At 38.4% G+C, this 11,427-nt stretch overlaps 1 long non-coding RNA gene and 1 pseudogene across 1 annotated transcript; one reads left to right on the forward strand and one right to left on the reverse strand.

The window, feature by feature from the left end:
- Positions 1–270: 270 nt before the first annotated feature.
- LOC134257512 (uncharacterized) lies at positions 271–1,489 on the reverse strand (annotated as a pseudogene).
- Positions 1,490–2,022: 533 nt separating this feature from the next.
- LOC134257509 (uncharacterized) lies at positions 2,023–5,047 on the forward strand. The gene is made up of 5 exons (XR_009989935.1): positions 2,023–2,108; positions 2,694–2,840; positions 3,371–3,460; positions 3,696–3,826; positions 4,604–5,047. It is a non-coding gene; the product is annotated as an uncharacterized LOC134257509 (long non-coding RNA).
- Positions 5,048–11,427: the final 6,380 nt, after the last annotated feature.

The following is an 11,427-nucleotide window of genomic DNA, read 5'->3' on the forward strand; positions in this document are numbered from 1 at the left end:
GGATAAGATATGAGTACCCCAAAGCGTATCAGACAGACGGACGGACGGACTTATCGATTACAGTATACCCTCCCACTTTTCAAGCGAGGGTATAATAAATGTTAAAATGTTCATATTGCTATTGACGTACTTATTCTCATGTATCCGCATCAAAACCAGGACATATTGTTTATTCTTGTTCCTTGGTTTAAATACTACAATCCATCAAAATATTTATCACCCCCCCCCCCCCCCGCTCTTTAAAAAAGATTATGCTTCAAATATGTGTCATTAAAGTTTTGCACATGAGAACCTGCAAACATGCTTCCGCCTATCAGTACTCTCAGTACTTTGATTTACTTTATCCTTTTGCACACCAGAGAGTGTTTTCTGCATGATGCATGATCTAGCTCCCATGTAACATTTCACTATTGCATGTTTGGCATATGAGAGCTTGTTTTTTAATTTATCTGCATCTCCAATATATACTGCATGAGCTTGATTAGTCTCAGCTGTACATCTTTCAATAGCATCTAGGGCAAAATTTTGCAAAAGTTTGGTTTTTTCTGCTTTAGTTCTCTTTGGCATGCATGACCTCCAAAAGTTTCTGATCTTTTTTAATTGCCTTTTTGATCGACTCGGACAAGTGTTGAGTGTCAATATAATGTACTGGTTTATTTTGTAGCAGACCGTCCTTGTAGAGGGAATCTGCAGCTCGACCGACAGAGCTGTCCGGGTCAGTGGTTACCTCCCTTACCTCGAGGCCATCTTTGCAGAGGAGTTCCGTCATCCCCTCCCTAGCCCAATTGAACTCATCCCCAATGGTACATGTATGGGACATTGGTAGATTTGCCCACACACCCCAGGACTACACTGATGGTTAGCAGTGCCCTCATCAAGTAAGTGGCCATGTTTTGAGCAAATTTTATTTTTTCTAATCATTTAAACTATTTGATGTTTTGATGTAACATTTTCAGCAAATGAGTACACTGTCTGTGTCGCCGGCTGGAAGGGTGTCTCACCCACCCTCGAGTACAGGGCATTATTGTACATGCCATCCCACTGTATGGGGATGGCATGTGGGGAGTCACTTCCCCTTAGAGTGTTGACATCCACCAGCTGGCGACACCGGTTACTCATGTCAGCCTCATTTATATTTTCAATCATGGGCATAATTTATTTGACATTTTTTGTAGGGAATTACGAGTAGGAGGGGGAGTGTTGGTCAAAAGAAGAACTTTCCTCATCCCATCATTATCAGTTCTATAGGAGTTTGACTGAGGCCAATTTGTAGACCGTGATTCAGAGTGGCAGCTTTCCTACCCGGGGAATTGGTCTCAACCTCCTCGTAAAACTTGTACCGCTGGGAAACAAACAGGTATTTCGTGCAGTGGAGGCCCATTCTACTTGCAAGACCATGCCTTTCCTCAGATGCCAAGTTCCACGTGAGGGCCACTGAGGGGTCCATCACAGCCGGATGTCTGTAGCTGGTGCAGTGAGACAACTTCATTCCACATCTCGGCTGTTTTCCCCAAGTGTCAAAGTCTGTGGGAATTTTGGTTAGCCAGCCTAGGTAAGGTCACAATACTTTATTTGCATGAAACCGTCAACAGGTAGAAGAGCATGAGAGTAGTCATTAGAGTTATTTCCCTTAGACCTACTGACTAGACATACAGAACTTCAGCATCATGTAATTTTAATTGTTTCAACTTAATACTTATGATTTGTTTGTAAATGTTAAAATGTAATTCAGCTGCATGTATCACATTTAACTTTGCATGTATTTACATGTAGCTACATGTAATTGTGTATAACATGTAATCCCCCTTAGAATTAACTTTATTTTTTTTTTACATTTTTAACTTGATATCTGATATATGAATACTTAATCTGTAAGAATATTTGAAAAATATTGCTTTGTTATCATTGTTTTATACAAAATTTGACTTACTGCACTGATTCCTTTTCATTTAAGCACTAGCTGTGGTGGGGCTTCATCTCTCAGCTTCCTTGGGCAAAGAAGACAGTGGCTGATGTTCCCCGCACAAGCATTTCCTCTTTTTCCGCAGCTGACGGAGTGTCCTACACCATCTTATTCATCTCCTTGGACAGTCTGCTGTATGGTACGGGTAAGTTTTCCTCCTCTTTACTTTTCACCCCCTTATTATGTGGCACATTTTGGGGCTTGTAACCATGATCATGACCCTTTTTGAATTTTGGCATTGCTTTTAATTCTCCTTGTTTAGGCTTATAGTTCCGAAAACTTGACAAATAGTTTATGCTGTTTAAGGCTACAGTGACTGAAGTCTAATGTGTTATCAAAATGGGGAGGGGGTGTCTTTTGTCTAAATTAATTGTAAACAAAGATTATATAGGGGGCACCTGCTATTTCTCTTAATAAAGCTTCATTAGATGGGGAGGTGAAACTTTTTGCACATACTTAATCAGCAGGGGGGAACAGATAAGAATCTTTTGGTATATCAGAGTCAATAATGATTAACTTTTAATAATCAACAAAGAGTTTGCTAATTTGTCCTTTTGAAATCTTTGTATATTGCCTAATTTGCTAGGTTTTCATGCAATTTTGGACCTATTTTCAAATTTTGGGTAGAATCCACCCTTATGAAAAAATGGACTCAATTTTGACTTAATATCATTTTATTAACATCATAAAACAAAAAAAATTCATTGAACAAATATTTTATTTATTACAGTCACAAATATGTCCAAATACGATCACTGGTCAGAAAGTCATTCACTCTGTTGAACTGTGGTGGAAGCAGTAAGGTGTGACCTATTGGGATGGACACAGTATCCAATACACTGAAGTAACAGGACTCAAATTTCATACATGTTCACAGGTAGGTGTAAAGTCTTTGAAATTACCACAATTGACTAATTCTGGGACAGGTAAGTATGTAAGTATAGGAATGAGAGCACCAAATTCCCGGATGTACACATGGCTTTATTTGTTATGGTCATAACATTAAACAGAATACTGAATGGGTAGGCGTTATGCCCTTGGCTGAAATCAGGTATTTCATTGTTTTCATTTTAAAGTAAAATTAATGACGTTTGAAATAAATGATGGGATGAGGGAATATTACAGAAACTATAGAATTACCAGGGAAGATTTTAGGAGTGGGGGTTGATTTTTTATGTAGCGTGTTATTTACTGTGGATCTCTATAAGTTGAAAATTACTGCAATTTTGACCTATAAACGCCATGGGACCATATATTTGTTTCAGTATTTTTTGTTAGGGCTTAGAACAAAGTTTGAAATGATGCTAAGGATTTTTCTGAAATTGTCATAGTAAAGTACTGAGAGGGCCTAAGATTTGTATAGAGTTCACTTTGAAAATAATTGTTACTCTTTTCCCTATATTATAGAGAGATCTGGCTGTCACCATTGCTAGAGCTGCCAATCAAGGAGAGGATTATTTGATTGAATTGACAACCCAGATCTACATATGCTTCCAGGTATTTTTTTAAACACCTTTAATGTATTCTAATCTAAATTGTAAACATATTTCATAGTCTAAAAGAAATTCATGAATTCGTATTTTTTCATAGAGCCTTTCATTTTGTGCAAACTGAAGGTCAATGACAAAACTTCAGTTTGCACAAGGTCAAAATATGGAGGTGAAAGAGCACATAATGCTGATACTTTTTCAAAGTATAATTTGTTACAGATTCTTGTTTGTTTTTATTTCAGACTGCCCCTGAGATGTTTCCCTATGAAGAATTTCCTGTAACAGAGGTCAAGGTTAACACAGACCTCCACTTTCCAGGGGCCGGGTGTCTGGTGGTGTCCTGTAAAACAGACTCCAAGGCTGCAAAGAAAGAGTAGGCACATTACCTCTATTGCTACATCTTATGTTCAACAATGTGTATTGACACTGAATGACAGTTTAGCTCATCTGAGCCGAAGGCTCAAGTCAGCTTTTCTGATCGAAAGTTGTCTGTCATCTGTTGTCGTTGTTGTTGTCGTCTTTTGTAAACTTTTCACATTTTCATCTTCTTCTCAAGAACTACTGGGCCAATTTCAACCAAACTTTCTACAAAGTATCCTTGGGTAAAGGGGATTTAAGTCTGTTCAAATGAAGGGCCACACCCTTTTCCAAGGGGAGATAATTATGAATTAGAGAAAAATTAATGGCATTTATAAAAAACCTCCTTCTCAAGAACCACTAGGCCAGGAAAGATGAAACTCATGTGGAATCATCCTCAGGTAGTGTAGATTCAAGTTTGTTCAAATCATGACCCCCGGGGCTAGGGTGAGGCCAAAATGGCGAATCAAAGTTTTACATTGGAATATATAGGAAAATTTTTTAAAAATCTTCTTCTCAAGAACCATTGGGCCAGGAAAGATGAAACTCATGTGAAATCATCCTCAGGTAGTGTAGATTTAGGTTTGTTCAAATCATGATCCCTGGGGCTAGGGTTGGGCCAAAATGGCTGACGTTTATGTATCATAATTGTGTACATATGAAAATTTTCGATTATACTGTATACTTTATCTTGTCATGGATGTTTGTAAAAAATCTGAAACTTTTTTGATATGTAGATACATATGAGGACTATTCATATCACATAGGAAAGAAGATTTGTTTACTTTTCTAGGACGGCAGTCCGGTACTTTAGTGAGTGGAACAGGAATTGTTATTGGTGTATCAGACAAAGGTAGATTACATATTTCCACGCTCTGATGGAGGTTAATTTGGCGGTGGCAGAGTTGCGATATGAGGATTGATTCAAACCTCCTCCCAGTCTCAGAACTCAGTCCTCCTCCTCATCCTCAACTCTGGAGACTGCATCCTCTTCTTCTCTACATCCCCTCAGCAGTCCCACATCTTCTGCCAAGAGGAAGAAACTCAAAGCAAAAAGAGATAAAGAGAGAGGAGGAGCCGTGCCCAAGAGATCCACCACTGCTCAGCGGAGGAGCCGAGCCCAAGAGATCCACCACTGCTCAGCAGAGGAGCCGTGCCCAAGAGATCCACCACTGCTCAGCGGAGGAGCCGAGCCCAAGAGATCCACCACTGCTCAGCGGAGGAGCCGTGCCCAAGAGATCCACCACTGCTCAGCGGAGGAGCCGAGCCCAAGAGATCCACCACTGCTCAGCGGAGGAGCCGAGCCCAAGAGATCCACCACTGCTCAGCGGAGGAGCCGTGCCCAAGAGATCCACCACTGCTCAGCGGAGGAGCCGTGCCCAGGGTACAAGTGAGAGTGACCCCTCCATGTCTCTGAGCCCCACGTCTTCCTCGGATGTGACTCTGTCTTCTTCCTCGGCCTGAGCGGCCTCTTCGGATGTGACTCTGTCTTCATCCTCGGCCTCAGCGGCCTCTGCTTCCCCCTCCACCTCTGGGACTTCTATGGCCACTGGCGGGAGTGATCCTGGAAAGGGCGATCATAATGGAACTAATGTCAAAATGGAGAATATTCTGTGGTTACACAGAGCTGTCACTGTATCCAAAATCCTCAGGTAGTTATTTTAAAGCTTGTGTTAATAGTTTTGTTGATTTCAGGTTAAAATTGAAGGAAAAGTATGCATTTTCAAAATTATGGATTCAATTTTCTCTTGAAGTTAAATCAAAAGTTGAAAAATATATTCCTCTTCAGTAAACCTAAGTGAGTGTGTGTTTTTACAGGTGCTTGGGATTCAAGGAGAAGCATGGGAGATGTTTTCTGAATGACGCTGTATCAGTTGCAGCCATTACTCTGAGTAACCCCTCTGTGTCCAGTCGTATGCTGGTGATCACAGGAATTCCTCCGAGTACCTCCCCCAACACAGTAAAATACTCTGATCCTCATGTTGTTTTTTTTTTTAAAGAAATTTGAAAGATAAAACATTATGTATTACCAGGTAATATTTGGAATTCATTCAAAAAGAAAAATAAGCACCACAGTGCCTATTCTTTTAAACATAGTCTAATGTCTGTATTTATAATTTTCAGGTCACCAAATGCTCATGATAAGCCTGAAAAAGAGAAACCTAAAAAGTCTCCAAGGGTCTCCAAAGAGAAAGTGGTTTTGGGAGTTGTAGAAAAGTAAAGATATTTTATGGACATATATTGCAATTAGGAACTTTATGTAGTAATGTTTACTCTATTGTTTCCATGGTATTTGGATCCGGGCCACAATTAAAGGGTGAAGGTCAAATTGCTAAAATGTAGCACATGTAGGAAATTCATATGCCTCCCTTTCAATGATAAAAATAAAAATAGCTCACATGTTTTAGATACTTTTTGGGTATAGAATAAAAGTATATTGTCAAACGTTTACAATGATATGAAGCAAGGTGCATTTCAAGCGAAAATTATGCCTAGAAATATAAATTGAAAAGAGCATTCATGCTTCATGGTTATGAGAATTTTCATGTAATACATGTGTATTGTATGCTTTACAGTTTCAATGGTATATCGGGGGCTATTAGGGATATTAGAAATTTCATATAATTTTGCATAGTCTGTATAGTTTCAGAATTATACCTGAATTAATTGAAGTATAAATGGGAATTTCATACATGCAGTGTTGATTATGTATCTATGATTAACATAATCTTGTGTTACACGGGTTTATATAGGGATTTTTCATGCAGATTTGTAAAGTTTACTTTTTACTGTCTGTGTCATATATCTTGGGTTAAAGAGATGATTTAAATATGGAACTGTATACATAATACTATACAGGGAAATTTTCGCCCCCGTTATGTTTTCGCCCCTTTCGCCCTATCCTCCTTTGGGCGAATTTAAAATGGAGCGAATTCAAAAAATACAGTATAATTTCTTTTAAAAAAAATTGGCTGGGCGAGTTTAAAATGGGACGAAATTGTTTTCAAGCGTTTAAGGGCAAAAATAAGACGGGGCAAAAATAGCCCTGTATACAGTACATGTAGTTTCTATAATCCAGTTCTCCTGATACTTGGAAATAGTTTAACAGAGAGGTTGCTCTGTTTATTTTCTAATGAATTTTACTTAACTTTATAAGTAAGCAAACTTTTCAAAGTAGGCTTTTGAGTAATGTTTGTCATACATTATTAAGGATATAATATGCAACTTAATTGTTTAGGGTTATGGATTTATTGCATTATTTAACACAAATATCATTTCTCTGATTTATCTTTCACAGATTTTACAGATTCATTTTTGTATTGTGCACATGACATTTTCCATAATTGATCTGGGATTATATGACTAGCTTTGGAAATTCTTAGCAGTATTATTATATACACACTTTTTTAGCTCACCTGAGCCAAAGGCTCAAGTGAGCTTTTCTGATCACAATCTGTCCGTTGTCTGTCGTCGTCGTTGTTGTCGTTGACATCGTCGTCGTTGTAAACTTTTCACATTTTCATCTTCTTCTCAAGAACCACTGGGCCAATTTCAACCAAACTTGGCACAAAGTATCTTTGGGTGAAGGGGATTCAAGTTTGTTCAAATGAAGGGCCACACCCTTTTCCAAGGGGAGATAATCATGAATTTGTCAAAAATAAATGGCATTTTTAAAAAAAATCTTCTTCTCCAGAACCACTGGGCCAGGAAAGATGAAACTCATATGGAAGCATCTTCAGGTAGTGTAGATTCAAGTTTGTTCAAATCATGACCCCCGGGGCAAGGATGGGGCCAAAATGGCCGACCCAAGTTTTACATAGGAATATATAGGAAAAATCTTTAAAAATCTTCTTCTCCAGAACCACTGGGCCAGGAAAGATGAAACTCATGTGGAATCATCCTCAGGTAGTGTAGACTCAAGTTTGTTCAAATCATGACCCCCGGGGCAAGGGTGGGGCCAAAATGGCCAACCCAAGATTTACATAGGAATATATTGGAAAAATCTTTAAAAATCTTCTTCTCCAGAACCACTGGGCCAGGAAAGATGAAACTCATGTGAAATCATCCTCAGGTAGTGTAGATTCAAGTTTGTTCTAATCATGACACCCGGGGCAAGGGTGGGGCCAAAATGGCCAACCCAAGTTTTACATAGGAATATATAGGAAAAATCTTTAAAAATCTTCTTCTCAAGAACCACTGGGCCAGGAAAGATGAAACTCATGTGGATTCATCCTGAGGTAGTGTAGATTCAAGTTTGTTCAAATCATCACCCCTGGGGCAAGGGTGGGGCCAAAATGGCCGACCCAAGTTTAACATAGGAATATATAAGAAAAATCTTTAAAAATCTTCTTCTCAAGAACCACTGGGTTAGGAAAGATGAAACTCATGTGGAATCATCCTGAGGTAGTGTAGACTCAAGTTTTTTTCAAATCATGACACCCGGGGCAAGGGTGGGGCCACAATGGCCGACCCAAATTTTACATTGGAATATATAGGAAAAATCTTTGAAAATCTTCTTCTCAAGAACCACTGGACCAGGATAGATAAAACTCATGTGGAATCATCCTGAGGTAGTGTAGATTCAAGTTTGTTCAAATCATAACCCCTGGGGCTAGGGCGGGGCCGAAATAGCCGTCCCAAGATTTACATAGGAAGATATAGGAAAAATCTTTAAAAATCTTCTTCTCAAGAACCATTGAGACAGGAAAGATAAAACTCATGTGATATTATCCTCGGTTAGTGTAGATTCAGGTTTGTTCAAATCATGACCCCTGGGGCTAGGGCGGGGCCAAAATGGCCGACCCAAGTTTTACATAGGGATATATTGGGAAACCAATGGGGGGTAGTGGGTGGCAATTTGGGGGAGGGTAGTGTGTGGCAAGTGAACCATAGCAATAAGTTATTTAGAAATTATCTAAATATAAGTATTAAAGATTTTGCTTTGTTTATTTCTTTTCATTTTGTTGACTTACATGTATCTATAGATAGTAACAGTAATGAATTTTGCAGACAAACATGAAATTGTCTATAATGTTTGTCATGATCTCTTTACACATACCCCAAGTACTTCCTAAAGTAGGATAAAAGAAAAAAAAATATTGACCAACTTGTTTTAGGTGTGCATTTGCTGAAGAGAATTAATTAATTCTTTTCAGGGCTTAGAACTGTTTTTAAATTGGTTATGTAAATACCTGGTATTTGCAGAGACATGAAGACTATATGTTGCGCTTTACGATTCATGAATTAAACTCGGTCAAAGATGATTCAAAACTCAAACATGCAGAGCACTTTACAATGCATATTTGGATGCTTGCATTTGACACTCTTAATATCTTTAAGTGTGCTCTAGACAAATACTATAGTACAGTGCAGGCTGCTTTAATGTACTTGATATTCTAAAGATCATACTTGCATATGTTCACCTACACATATGGATGCTGATAGCCTTAATTGCTTTGTATACTGGTAGCCTTATGCTTTGTATGCTGATGCTGGTAATCTTATGCTTTGTATGCTGGTAGCCTTATGCTTTGTTTACTGGTAGCCTTATGCTTTGTATACTGGTAGCCTTATACTTTGTATGCTGGTAGCCTTATGCTTTGTATGCTGGTAATCTTATGCTTTGTATACTAGTATCTTTATGCTTTGTATACTTGTAGCCTTATGCTTTGTATACTGGTAGCCTTATGCTTTGTATGCTGGTAGCCTTATGCTTTGTATACTTGTAGCCTTATGCTTTGTATACTGGTAGCCTTATGCTTTGTATACTTGTGCCTTATGCTTTGTATGCTGGTAATCTTGTGCTTTGTATGTTGGTAGCCTTATGCTTTATATGTTGGTAGTTTTATGCTTTGTATACTGCATCTGACCCGTATCTACACTATTTCATCATAACTTGCTTTTGTTGAAAGTCAATAATCAGCCTTGCTCATGGGGTACATCCACCTTAGGCTTTATTTTCAGGTGCTCTGGTATTCCAGGGTTTTGTGTATGTTCAATTTATTTCTATCATTTATATGTCAGAGCTGTAATTATCTGTTGCAATTTTTTTTATGTAAATAAATATGTTGATGAATTTGTTATTAGTTCTATAAATTTTTATGGACATTTCTTGTCTATCATGCAATGCCTTAGAAACTAATAGGCCTTTATACATAGGAGCAGCATGGCACAGTGGTTGGATCATTTATTGTAGAGTTATGTCTGAGTACTAGAACTTTTTACCTAGAAATATCTCAGGTTTAAATCTGGGGTATCCCCCAAGAGACATACCGGTAAATTAAAGAACAGTCCTTCAGGCCAGGCACTGGGTGCCCAGTAGAATGAAGTCCAAATTTGCAGTCCTCCAATGTCAAGTGGTGATATACCAGTATCTCAATATCATGGACCTATTTGTATCAGAGCTGAATTGGATCAAGATGTACAATGTTCTGATTGTAATTCAAAGACTAATGGCTATTAAAGAAATCAGACTTTTAATGAACTTCATATTATAAATTCTTTTAATTTGTTGGGGTGGCCAACTTTTTCAAAGCCAACTTACTATCACCTCAATTTTTTTCCTTACAAACCTTGCTTTCACTATACTATGGTTATGAAGTGGGGGAGCCAACCATCCCATCTATGAACATTTACTATTGTAAAGGTTATGTTGGGGAAAAAAGGGGGGCCAGCCCCCCCCCCCCCCCCCCCCCCCCCCCCCCCCCCCCCCCGAATGCTGCGTCCCTGGCATTCCAGATTGGAGATTGAAGGAAAAAATCTGTAAATGAAATAAAAGAGGATTGTTGTTTTATTTTATTGTATATTTCATACAAAGGGATTGGTAACAAGTTTTTGCCACTTTAAAAAACCTTTTACACTTGTTTACATGGTTATATGAAAATGATATTTGACCAACAAAACTATTGTTTTTACTCAAATTACGAGTCACCATGGAAATCACAGTAAGATATGAGAAAAGCTTCTATATCTAAAAAAATTTCAAACAATAACATTTAAAGGAATATTCTGACAAAGTATATAGGCATTATCCCGCATAGGAGGCAAATTGAAAGGGGGCATATTGAACGTGGGGGGAGGGGTGGGGCTTAACCAACAAAAAAGGTCAGCCCTAGTTTTCAAAGCCTATATTATGTCTATCTTTGCAATAAAAGTGTGTGTGCGGGGGGGGGGGGGGGGGGGGGAGAGGGGGATAGCTATGCACCTGTTGTCATGGCAACACAAACAAACAAAAAAAACACTAACCCCACCCCACCTACCCCAAAAAACTGTGTTGGTGCACTCCAACAAACTAGTTACATGAGAATTTAGACAAAAGTGTAACGTGAAGCGGTCACCCATCCAAGGGTTAAACAGACTCGCCACTGCTTAACTTGCCTGAAAGAGAGAGAAACTCTACCGCATCACTTCAAAAGCTAATCACTAGCGATGCAGTATAAGTTCCCTATATACTGTCCGCTACAAAAGCATTTAATATTTAAGAGCATTCATTTGGTTTATCTTTTACATTTGTCTACACCAAATTTGTCTTTAAAAATTAAAAATTCAATATTTCTTCAACTTTTATAAAATAGTAATTCGTTGTTGAATAAAACACATGCATTAACATTAAATCCA

This window comes from Saccostrea cucullata, unplaced genomic scaffold (genome assembly GCF_032062105.1).
Source record: "Saccostrea cucullata isolate Sc308-1 unplaced genomic scaffold, CSIRO_AGI_Scuc_v1 ctg2777, whole genome shotgun sequence".
NCBI classification, from domain to species: Eukaryota; Metazoa; Mollusca; class Bivalvia; order Ostreida; family Ostreidae; genus Saccostrea; species Saccostrea cuccullata.